Source organism: Protopterus annectens, chromosome 3.part1, assembly GCF_019279795.1.
Source record: "Protopterus annectens isolate FY-2018-M chromosome 3.part1, PAN1.0, whole genome shotgun sequence".
Lineage (NCBI taxonomy): Eukaryota > Metazoa > Chordata > Ceratodontiformes > Protopteridae > Protopterus > Protopterus annectens.
The window spans coordinates 1,764,025,567-1,764,038,636 of NC_056732.1; positions in this window are offsets into that span (position 1 = coordinate 1,764,025,567).

Genomic DNA, 13,070 nt, shown 5'->3' on the forward strand with positions numbered 1-13,070 from the left:
TTCTAACTCCTTCTCAACCTCTGTAGCATATCCTTAAGCTACTGCTCAGCCTTTATTGCTTCTATTCTTCTTAACTCTCTCTCACTATTTATCTGCATCACTAACTTTCTGGCTGCTATTTTCCTAACTGAAGCTAACATTCTATTTTGCATGTACTATTACAGTCAATGTCACACATTGCACTACCTAAGTACTACTTTTTTGAACACTGTCTACATGATGCATGGTGAGAGTGACTATTATTGTCTATAATGTTTTAACTGTACAGAATTGTCTAGAGGTGTAGTAATATATTGCAACATCTTGTAGCAGTTTGTTCTTTCAACTTATATTTTGTATAATATTTCTAATGTAATTTTTATTGTATTGGATTATACTGTATTTGTATTGTACTGTATGTGGAGCTTTTCTCTCTGGGCCTCTGCTGAAAATGGGTTCTGTAGACCCAGTCAGACCACCCTGGTAAACAAATGTCATATAAATAAATAGATAAATAAATATTCTGTCAAAAATAATTCCATTGCAACATTCCAAAATAGCTGAAAGTCAACGGAAGTGAAAGTACTTGAAGAATGGGCTAGTAAATTTGTATTGCTGTTGCAGACACTGCATAATTCAGAGTTACACTCTCACCAGTTCCCTGCATATAATGCTCTGTGAAGATTTTACAATGAACTACGGTGAGAATAGACAACTATGGCAACTTAATAAAATTAACTTCCAGCATAAAATAAAATAGCCCACATGCTAAAATGAGGTATGCAACTGTTCTGTTATATATTAAGGCAATGTATTTTGTCTGGAATTTTGGAAAACCAGCGTAAGCCATGCTAACTGTGCAAAAAGAAGTATGAAGGTGAAAAGGAAGGGGTAAAGTGGGAATATCATTTTCAGCTTGCTTTGAAAGATAAGAAAAACTTTAACCTCTAAGTCCATATGTTATTACTATAAAGACTTATTTTTTCCCTTTCTTTTTTTTTGCATAAGTAAAATAGAAAAAATGTTATTTAAGTAACAGTTAAATTATTGAATCAAAGAGGGTGGTGTTTCATAAGGTCAGGTCACTGTAAATGCTAACGTTTGAACAAATCTTCTATGATGGCCCTGTGGTCCTGGTGGCTCTGTAACAAATGCAATAATATAAGAATTATTTGGCTGTGTTTTTTCAGATGAAGCAAGAAACATCAAATAAGAATTACTCTAGTTATGTGTTTTTTTTTCCTTCTTTTTTGAATCTGAAGTTTAGAGTGCAAAAATGTTGCACCTTAGACATTTTCAACATTATTTTGAAGTAGAGAGTCTTGAGGCAAATGAAATTAGTATATGCCTAAACATTTGTGGAATTCTGCGTATGCTTTGTTAAATAATTATTCAGCTGATAAAGTTTACTGAGACTTTGAATCTTTTTGCCTTGGAGCTTTGGGCAAGTCTGAAAGCTAGGTTTAATACCTGTATTTAATCAAACAGCTTTGAAACATTTTGTTTTATCTAATTACACTCAGATATCGCATAGACTAGCTATATAAAAAGTGTTGCATTGCTTATTTAATGTATGTTAGCAGCCTAACAAATGCGTTTAGGAATGGACTTTCAACTGCTGCCCTAGGAAAAAGATCTTCACAGCAGCCCCCAACACCACCCTTACCTACCCTCCTGATCTACCTACACCATCCAGATTACTGGAAAAGTGCCCCTGCTAGAGTGACACCCTAAGCGCCTGCCTAGTTTGCCTATGCCTAAAGCTGGTTATGAATGTGTTTTAAAGTAAGATGTAATAACTTTGTGAATCTTGTTAACATAGAGGGTAAATATGTCAATGAAAAATAGATCAATATGAAACCATAAACTGTAAATAATGTCTAGTTTGGTAAGTACCATGACAAAATATTTTTTTCTTTTTCTTAAATGAACATTAAAAAAGGAAAAATAATACATTAGTTTAACACTGCAATGGAGTGAGTTTATTGAGTGTTGTGTTGAATAGGACTGTTCAATCTTGTGATGCTAAAAATGATGTATTATACTTGTTACTATATTTTAATACACTTTGAAATTGTAAGTTTAGGAAGTTTTCTGCAAGTGTTTATTGTTACTCTCTTTCATTTACGGTGGTTAGGTGGATAGGCACTGGGAACCTTATGAGAGATTTGTGTAACCATGGTATTAAACATTTTACTATCCATAATTATTACTTTTTTCCAATTTAATAAGAAGGGTTGAATCTATATAAATAATAAATGTATAGAAATATTTAAAAGTAGAAGATAATGATTAAATTGTGGAATGTTAATGACCTTCATGATAAAAAGAAAAAAAAAATCTTCTTTTTCATTTAACATTTCAGCCAAATGCAAATGTCACCTTTTTGGAAGAAACACATATGTGTAGTGAACTGTGAGAGAAAGATAAAGGTAAATGCAGGATAAAAAAAAATCTTTTAAAGGTGAAAGTATTAACTATAAATCAAATGATAAGGGGTGATGGCGTTATTTAACATGCTCAATACCCTTGTATGCCATATATTTTTGCATTTTAAGCATTTATGGCCTATGTGTGAATCAACAAGATTGCATTTATGAAATATACAACTTACTTAAAAAGTTTCAAGATCATTACTTTATATTGGGAAGGGATTGGAACATACTAATAAACCTTATGAAGGATAGATCATCGAAGCATCCCAGGTTTCATTAGCCCTAGAAGATCTAATGAATGACTTCAATTTAGTGGACTTAAATATTTGTAATCTAGATAGTAACTTAATAAGTAAATACACTTACTATTCACCTTGCTACAAATTCTGGTCAAGAATAGACTTCTTCTTAATATCTGAACACCGATTGGAATCAGGAATCACATATAAAGTAGAACTTAGAGCTCTCTCAGACCACTCCAAAACTTTTATCATAAAAGATCAACCCAAAATTAGACCTGGTCAAAGAAATAATACAAATTGGTCACCAAATGTAAATTTAATTAAAAAAATGGAAGTAGTACAAGAAATAGCTGACATCCTTGCTCAATTAGAAAATACTATGCTTATCTCTGACATTCCTCATGATGTTCAATGGTGTGCAACAAAAGCCACAATTACAGGTATACTAATACAAAAGGCAGCAATCTATGAAAGACAAAATAAAGAAAGAAAAGTTAAATTAGAATATGAGCTAAAAGAAACAGAAAAGAAGATTCAAAGCAAATACAGTGTTGAACCTGAAACTATATTAAAACTGCAAAAAGAACTATACTCATTACAAACAGAAGACTTATACAATTGCAGAACTGAAATTACTTTCTAAATATGCTGAATCAGTCCAAGTCCCATTGAAAACACTATGAAGACTAATTAATAATAAACAATTACCTACTAGAATAACAGAAATAACATTTAAAGGTAAATCAATGCACACAAACTCTGACACTGTTATGCCATTTAAGGAAATGTTCACACAGCTTAGCTAGATCTCGCCAATGCTTTCAACACCATCCCCCACTCTGGAATTATAGATAAGCTCACTAAACTAGGTATAAATCCCTATGTTACAAGATGGGTTGCCAACTGGCTCACAGACAGAACCCACACTGTGAATGTAGCAGATTCCAAATCCGACATCAGACCAGTGACAAGTGGAGTACCACAGGGTTCAGTCCTGGGTCCTCTCCTGTTTGGTATCTACTTCTCTGAAGTGCAGGCCAACACAGAAGGTCTTTATTAACAAAGTTTGCAGATGACTGCAAACTAGGAGCCATAATCGAAACTCCTAATGATGTGGACAAACTACAAAAGGGCCTCAATGAGACAGATACCTGGTGTCAAAGCCATGGCCTGAACTCAATGCCAAAAAGTGTATTGCCATCCCCTTTGGTAAAAACTCTGTACCCATGAACTACCACATAGCTGGTAGACTACTTAATGCCAAAAATGTGATAAGAGACCTTGGGACACAGGTGGACAGTAGTCTCTCCTTTGATAATCACATTGCCACATTAGTCAGGAAATGCTTCTACGTGGCTCATCTCATCACAAAAGGATTCTCATCCAGAAAAAAATGAGGTCATTGTTCCCCTCTACTCATCACTCATTAGACCCATTATAGAGTACAATGCCCCTTTTTGTATGTACCTCACAAGACATCTACAACAACTGGAAAGACCACAGAAATACCTCACAAAGAGGATTACTGGCCTCAAACATATGCCCTATGCAGACTGTCTCAAAAAACTACAGCTTTACTCCATCGCATATTGCCTACTCAGGGGTGATCTCTGCCTAACATACAAAGCTATGTCAAACCCAGAGCTGTTGGACATGCTCCACTTAAAGAAATCCCAATCCCTCCAAGCTACATGCTCTAGGGACCTTAACCTTGTCACCACAATAAACAGAACATGCTGGAGGGATAGATTCCTGTCCCAGAGACTTCCCATACTCTGGAACAGACTACCTATCTATGTCAAACAGAGCTCCTCATTAGCACACTTCAAGAAAAATCTTGATGATTGGATGGGAAATGGGAAATTCACCCCGGGGATCACTTCTGTGGCTCTGCTCGACAGGGGCACAGGAAAATAATTTTCTTGGGTGGCGAAAGCCAGGGTACATTTTTTGGCTAGGCTTGTATGGGCCCTACGGCCGATAGCCTAGTACCTACCTGTGAACCTATGAACCTATGAAATATATAAAAATATGTATATGGTCTACAAAACAGTCTCCTCTAGAAGAGTATGAACAATATTTAAATAATTTTAAATCCCCAAAACTAAACAATTAACAAAGTGACCTTCTCAAAGCACCCTTTACAAAGGAAGAAATCAAAGCAGCAAAAGATAATTTAAAACTGAGTAAAGCCCCAGGACCTGATGGGTTTACAGCTGAATTCTATAAAACCTTTAATATGCAAACATTGAATATTTTATTAAAAATATATATAATTATATTAGGAAATATGGTATCACAGATCTGTACCTAAATAATTCTAAAACATTCCTCATTCTCAAACCTAATTCTGATAAGTCTAATCCTTACAATTACAGACCTATTGCACTAATAAATGTTCATATAAAGATATTGACCTTAGCAAATAAACTGAAAAAGGTACTACCAAATATTATTTCACCAGAGCAATTTGGATTTATTAGCAAAAGGAAGTCTTTGACAATGCACTCACACTGGATGCTGCATTCAAATCCCAGAAAAAGAATGAAATCCAAGATATGCTCTATCATTGCATGCAATAAAGTGTATTTGCTAAAGTGAAATTAGGATTCTTATTTAAAATAATGGGATACTTTAATATACCCCAATAATTTATTGACATCATTAAAATACTTTGTAGGAGTTCTTATACAACACAATAAACAAAGTAAACTCAAATCCAATAAGAATTATAAATACTAACAGACAAGGATGTCCCCTCTCCCTCCCTACCTTTTTAATCTTTATAGAGAACCCCTTCTGCTTTATATAGTTCAAAAAACATTTCATCATATACCGGTAATTCATAATACTGAATTGAAATTTACTGCAAAATCTTAAAAACAATTTAGGGCTTTTCAAATATAAGAAACTTTGAGATTAATCCATCTAATTTTTTTATTTTCCCAATTAACCATATAGGACATAAAGAATATTATTTCACAGAAACTGAAATTAAAATAAACTACTTACTTAAATAGCTTGGAATAAGATTGGAGCACACTCATAAAGCACTAATGAAAGAAAATTTACAAAACAGCTTGGGCAAATATTATACAAGACATTAATAGATGGAACAATATAAAACTCTCATTTTTATCCAAAGCAGCTATTATTAAAATGAATGTCTTACCCAGAAATCTTATACTATTTTAATGCAACTAATTTAAATATTCCAAATAATTTCTTCCATAAAATGAATGCAGAATTATCTAAATGTAGCTGGTTCCTGAAATCAGTTAGGATTAGTTATAATAAATTAATCCTACCCAAAGGAAAAGGTGGAATTGGCCTACCAGATTTTAAATTATACTATGAAATTAGTTGCACCAATAAAATCATTCAGATAGCAAATTACTATCAAAATGAAAATTAGGGACCCCCAAAAAGGGGAAAAATATGGTCTGATAATATTAGAACTCAGAACATTAATCCAAAGTCACTTCCTTTTATTAAACAAGAAAACATTAAAAAATCAAAATACACAAACTGAATCAAAAATAAAATTAACATATTTCAAAAGCTAATAAAATCCTTAAATTTAGAGCATACCCTCAAACTACTGCAACCGATATATTTAAACCCAGATCTTAAAATTAACAATAATATGATAAATGTAAACGTATATCCTTTAATAAAAACAGTACAGTATGGGACATTTATAAATTAAAGGAACATTCTAGTGAGGATAATAGGATAATATTGAAGATACAGAAAAATATATCATAAAAAGAAAATGAAATACCTAATTAATATAATATTACAAAAGATAAATAAAAGTGAACAAAATATTATTGTGACAAAATCAATCTTGAATGGTTTGTTGTCTAAGAGAAAAATACTGTCTAATGTTTACAAGTTAATCTCCTCAATCAAACACCAATGTTCCATACTATGTTCAAACCACTGGGATAAGGAAAGCAAAAACATTACTATGGAACAAAAATTGCAAGTTATAGAAAATGCAATAGAGCTAACGCATTTTAAAAACTTAATATCTACTCAATTTTGATAAATAACAATGCATTTCTTACTCCTATGATACTAAATAAATACTACTCAAGTTTTTCACCATACTGTCCCTATTGTCCATCAAAAATGTCAGATAATTTGCATGTGTTCTAGAGCTGTAAACATACTTGCAAACTGTGGTGTTCATTAAAAGTGAAGTTAGAAAAAATGGGATATGAAGAGTCGACACTTTCATGGGAATTCGCTATTCTTCATATAACTTCACAAAATTTATCCAAATTGAGTAAACGTAATGATTACTGTATTTACATTAATTAAGTTATATATAACTCAAAAGTGGCTTGGATAAACCAAATTATCCAGGTGTGGCTTCAAAAATATGACAATAAAATATATATCCCCACATAAATAAGTTGCAAAAGATAAAAGTCAGCTCTCTTCTTTATGTAAATACTGAATTTTCCTTTTTGATAGTATACTAAAAGATTAAGTTATGAAGAAGAGTTTTAAATGCAGAAAATAGAAGTATGAACAACTTTACTAATACCAAAAACCCTAAAAGTATAATAAATAGAAAATCAATCAAGGCTAAATAAAATGTTAAAAATCTTTTTCCTTTTCTCCCTTACAAAATGTTGAGTGAGTATGTAAATGGTGACACTATGCTGTAAATAGCTGTAAATATTTTTGTCGTTATGCCATATAGTCTATACTTGTATGTGTACAAACTTTTATATATAGTTAAACATTATATTATATGTACACTGTTGCATGTCACTTTTTTGCAATGTTGTTAGTTTTGTATTGTATGCTAATATGTATTAATATATCTTAAAAAGAAGTAAAATATTATTTTTGAAAAACAGGTTAAGAAGTAGGTCTATCTCAAACCAATTTGAATGAGTACTAACACCGAGTAATGTTGGCCATTCCATTCAAAAATATCTGCAGCTACTGTCAGCCAAGGCTCCCTATTACACTGTCGCAGACACAAGTTGTCGAATGCATCTTTGTCAAACAGAAAAACGTGAAAAGGCAAAATAGCAAAGCGGCTTTTCAGTGAATTCTTTCCCTGGGAAAGAATTTGTTTGGCTGCTTTTGCTACTTTGCCTTTTCAGCACTGTAGTGTGATGTCGGAGTTGATATATTTAAGTAGGGGGTGGGGGGACAAAGCCCCCCATATTATGTAATGCTTTACAGTTTTTTGTTTTCTCGGAACAGCGATTTTTTTCCCTTGGAAAAAAAATCGCTGTTCTAAGGTTTCGACATTGTAAGCTTTCGCTTACATGGGGTCGATTGTGTGTTGTTCGCTCTTCTGAGCATGTGATATCATAATATAGACCTGTCAACCAAGGTAGTTCAAGAATCTGGTTTAGCTAAAGTGGTTCTTTTTGTTGATTTAGTTTAGTACTATTACAAATAGAGCAAGATGAGAGTTCTTTCTCAATATCTTTTGACATAGAAGGCCAAAATACTAGTCTTCTCACCCTTCTTTTGGTAGAATCAGTTCCTGGGTGGCCATGATGCAAGAACTTAATATATTCTTGTTGCAAGGATTATGGAGCTACCACTTTTGGACCTTTTATGATGATACCATCTTCCATCAGAATCTCGTCTCTGTAAGGATAATACTGCTGCACGTCTAGTGGTAAACAAAATTGATATGACAGCGATCCTTGTCTGATAAGAGTTGGATCTGAAGCTGTGTGAGTTTGAAGCTTATAAAGATGCATGGAAGAAAAATGTATCACTTCCATGATTTCAAAATCAGGTTTCTTATTGTCATGCTGTTCAGTAATTGTTTTGGATGATCTGGACAAAGTATCAGCAAGATAAAGAAGTCTGCCTTTTGTATATACCATTTTGATATTGTACTTTTGCAATTTTAACATCATGTGTTGCAGTCTGGCAGGAGCTGTGTGCATTGGCTTTCTCAAAATGGTAACTAGAGGTTGGTGATCACTCTCTATTTGAAAAGTTTGGCCATAAATATAATCATGGAACTTTGAGCATGCAAACCCAATTGCCAAGAGCTATTTTTCAATTTGCATGTACTGCATCTCTGTTTAGGTTAAAGTTCTAGATCATAGGTTGCACCAACACCAAACTTTGAAGCATCACAGGAAAGAGTTATTGGTTTGTGGACATCATAGTATCTCAAAGTGAGTTGACTGGCACTTTTCTGTTTCAGGACATCAAATGCTCTTTGGTATTGTTCCAACCAGGACCAAATGATGTTTTTGCATGTGAGCTCTCTTAGTGGTGCTGAAAGTTCACTCATATCTCAAATGAAGTTCACTAAATAGTTGATCATGCCAAGAAAATGTTGTAAAGATGTGGCATTGTCTGTTGCTGGCATCAAAAGAATTGCTGTTTGCTTGGAAGGATCTGGTCGTAAGCATAAACTGGTAAACAAATAAACACATAAGTAACTTCTTTCAGCATGAATTTACATTTCTGCAGATTCAGCTTAAGATTCACTTCCCAAGCATGTTCCAGATATTTTCTAAGGTTTCTATCCTATTCAACTTCACCATTGCCTCCTACTAGAATATCATCTACTATAATAGCACATGGATACCCAAAAAATATTTGTTCCATTGCATGTTGAAATACTTCACTGGCAGAATATATTCCAAATGACATTCTCAAAAATCTGTACCTTCCAAATGATGTCCTGAATCTGGTTAGCAAGGAAGATTTTCGATCAAGCAAAATTTGCCAAAATGAACTTTTTGCATCTAAGACAGAAAAAATGGCATTTGGCATGATAGCAGCAACTTCTTCAACTGTACACATTGGATGATGAGGTCATTAAGCATATTGTTCAAATCTCTTGGATCAACACATATTCCAGTATCATCTGAACTTTTCTTATGAGCTACCTCCATGGAGGATTCCCTTTCAGTTGGTTCTTCTGCAGGACAAATTACTCCTAAATGCACCATTCTGTCTAAATCAGCTTTGATTTTGCCCTGCATAGCTAATGGAACTTTCCATGCTAGTCTGACAACTGGGCTGATCTCAAGGTCTAACTTCATGGAGTACACAGCTGGGAGTTTGCCAAGCTTGTCCTCAAAAATATCAGCATGTTGAGAAAAAATAGTGTGAGGGAAATCTGAGATGTTACATATGCTTACATGGTGGACTTCTTTATTAAATGAAAGCAGTCCACTCTCAAACTGTTTTTCAGGCCTAACAATGACTGCACATATCTTTTGACTAGTAAAACTGCAAGTCATAGCTGTTCCCAGCAGAATAACATGAAAGCACTACTGAGCCTTCGGTTTGAATCTCTTCACCACCATAAGCAACAAGCTTTGCACACTTTGGCAAATCAAGTTATTCAACAGCGTTTACTTTAACAAATGTTTCTGCTGACATAACATTGCACTTTGAGCCAGTATCTACTTTGAGCTCTACAGGACTCCCATTTATCAGAATAGTGCAAAATACTTTGCTCTTTGCCAACAAATCTACTGTTTTTGACCTTTTCATCTTGTACAGACACACCATCAACTTAAAAAGTAGGGTCACAGCTTTCTATTTGATCAACTTGCTTCTTTAGATTCTCTCTTTTGATAAAAGAATGTGCCCCATTTAACTTACAGAGCTTTTTGAAATGATTCCACATTTTACATCTGTGACACTGCTGACCAAAAGCTAAGCACTTCTCTCATTTGCCTTATGGCTACCTCCACAATTATGACAGTCGACTATGAGGCCTGCCTCTGGTTTTGCTGAGTCAGCCTTTTGCTTTGCTGAGTGTGCCCTGGGATTTACTGAAGCTGCTCTGGGGTTTGCCTTAACAACCACACAATTTACTAGAGGGGCTCCAGGTGTAGCGCTGTCCCTCAGTTTATACCTCTTAACCTTGTGCTGCACACTATCAACATTTGCACTGGAAGATACTGCAAGCATGTTTTTCTTATTTGGGAGCACATTTGTGTGCTTATCTGTGAGCTCTTATTTTTGACAAATCTTTATGGCTTTGCTCAAAGTTAAATTACTGTTTCAAAGCAAAATCTTTCTCACTGAATCATTATTAACTCCACATACAAGCCTGTCTTTTATCAACTTGTCTCTTAAATCACCAACTTCGTACATTTTTGCCTTGTTTCTCAAGTCAGTTATATATGGTGCAAAAGTTTCACCAGACTTTTGATCCCTTGTATACAATTAGTGCCTTTCCAATGTAATATTCATCTGGGGTTACACATTTCTCTAAATTTATGTTTTAAGCACTCAGGATCTTCCCACATTTCAGCTTGTACCACAATATGGCAGTCTTCCTCCTCCCCTGCATACACAACAGGTGCATATGCAAATGAACACACTCTTTTAATGGCTTCTGACCCAGCTAAATAAAGCAAAATAAATGCCTTTCTATGTGCATCTTTGTCAGAAAAAGCAGCCTGTATGAAAACATCATATTCTTGCTCAAATACTCTCCAATTTTCAGCAATATTGTTATCAAGTACAAATGGACTGGGTCTGCGAAATCCTTCTGCATGCCAAAAGTTTCAAACACACACCAGGTACTCATAATTATATTCAGCTGCACAATAATATCTTTAAAATGACTGTACTTTGCGAAATGTCTATACTGTAATAAAGCACACACTGCAAACACTTGACACATTTTGGATACTTTGAATAGCTTTAGTTAATATGAAAAAGAAGCACACAGTGAAAAAAATATAGTAGTTTTCCATTTTTTATACATTTTATGTGCTTCAGAAGTTATTTAGAGTATTTTCTTAAGTATTTTGAATATTTTTATCAATATATCATAGTTTTGAACATTTTGTTTAATCAGAAATTAATTTTGAATGCTTTGTTTAATATTTATTTGGTAAAATATCATTTTAATGAGTTTTAGTACCTGCAATTATCTCTCCGACCTTCTTGTGAGTTATTTAAGCACTGAGGGATGATCCAATTCCTGTATTTTCCTCCAGCTGTATCTGCTTGCCTCATGGCTTTGAATAAGTTTTACTCTGAATCCCACTTCTGACACCATGTCACTCGTATAAGACAATGAGGCTTGGGTGTTTGTTTAAGCTGTTTATTATATACAAACACATCAGGATGGATGACTGGAAAATAAAACTTAAACAAAATAAACTGACTGCTACACTCATACATGCTTTCACTCCAGCTACTCAGTCAAAATTGCACTCTAGCTTGCATGCACTCGGTACTTCTATGAACATGTCCAATGACTGCAGTGGCTCTTAAAGGTACAACACACATTCTGATCTACAACATGCACACTTACAACTCTTTATAAAACTTAAAAGCTAATTATTTACTCTCTTAACAGAAAACAGACATTATAAAACCAAACTAGGTGGTGGGGGTTGCACTCCCAAACCCCCAACTATATATATTAACTCCAGGATTGCACTGCAGTGGGGAAAAGGGCATATATTGTGTACTTACCTTACCTTACAGTACTGTACACACTGCCACTACTGCTGGGAGTACACAACACATCTGTACTTACCTTACAGTAATGTACACATTGCCACTACTGCCGGGAGTACACAAAACATCTGCCATATTACTTTAGATACTTCCCATAAAAATGTAAGGTGACATATCCACATTTAGAAACACTACAACACTACTTTCTATGCTACTATTAGTATTGTGACAGCTGACACTTTAAGTTACAGTATTTTTTTTTATCACAAGCAAGTCACAGATGAAGGGAAACACACATCATGTCTGTGGCTTAAAATTCAGTATTTTCACATTCAGCATTGTACTGAAATTCAGTATTTTGAGTATTCAGTCATGTGAAGTAAACCCATAGCAGAGTCAGCTCCTCATGTTCCTAAAAAGAAGATATTTAAAAAAAAAACTTTAGAGAGGGAGGAAGGTCAATGCCCACTGCATGGAACTGTGGAATAGCAATGTTATCTGCAGACCAGAGAAGTGCAGCAACCTATTTGGTTCAATACTGAATTTCAGAACATACTACTCTGGGAAATAAATAGCTTAAAAAGAGCACTGGGAAACACAGGGGTTGAAAAAAAGCACATTAAGCAAAATATGGGACCTTGGTGGACTCCGGGACTGGTACAAGCATAGGTTTTGTCTAGATGTACTGCATAATAGGATAAATGTATGGTTAGGCTCAATGATATGGGCTAATAAGAAAATTATGGTTTAGAATAAAGAGCTGATCTAGCCTAATTGGAAAGACAGGGATATATGCTACATTAAGGATATAATGGATACAACAATCATTAAGTTTCTCCCACTGCAGTTAATACATAAGATAAGCAAGCCTAGGCAGGGAACTCTGCAATGACAGTTCTGATAACAATTTCAAATGCTGGGATCCACTACAGTGAGTCCTGAAACATGGAGACAGACTGAATTGCAAGAAAAA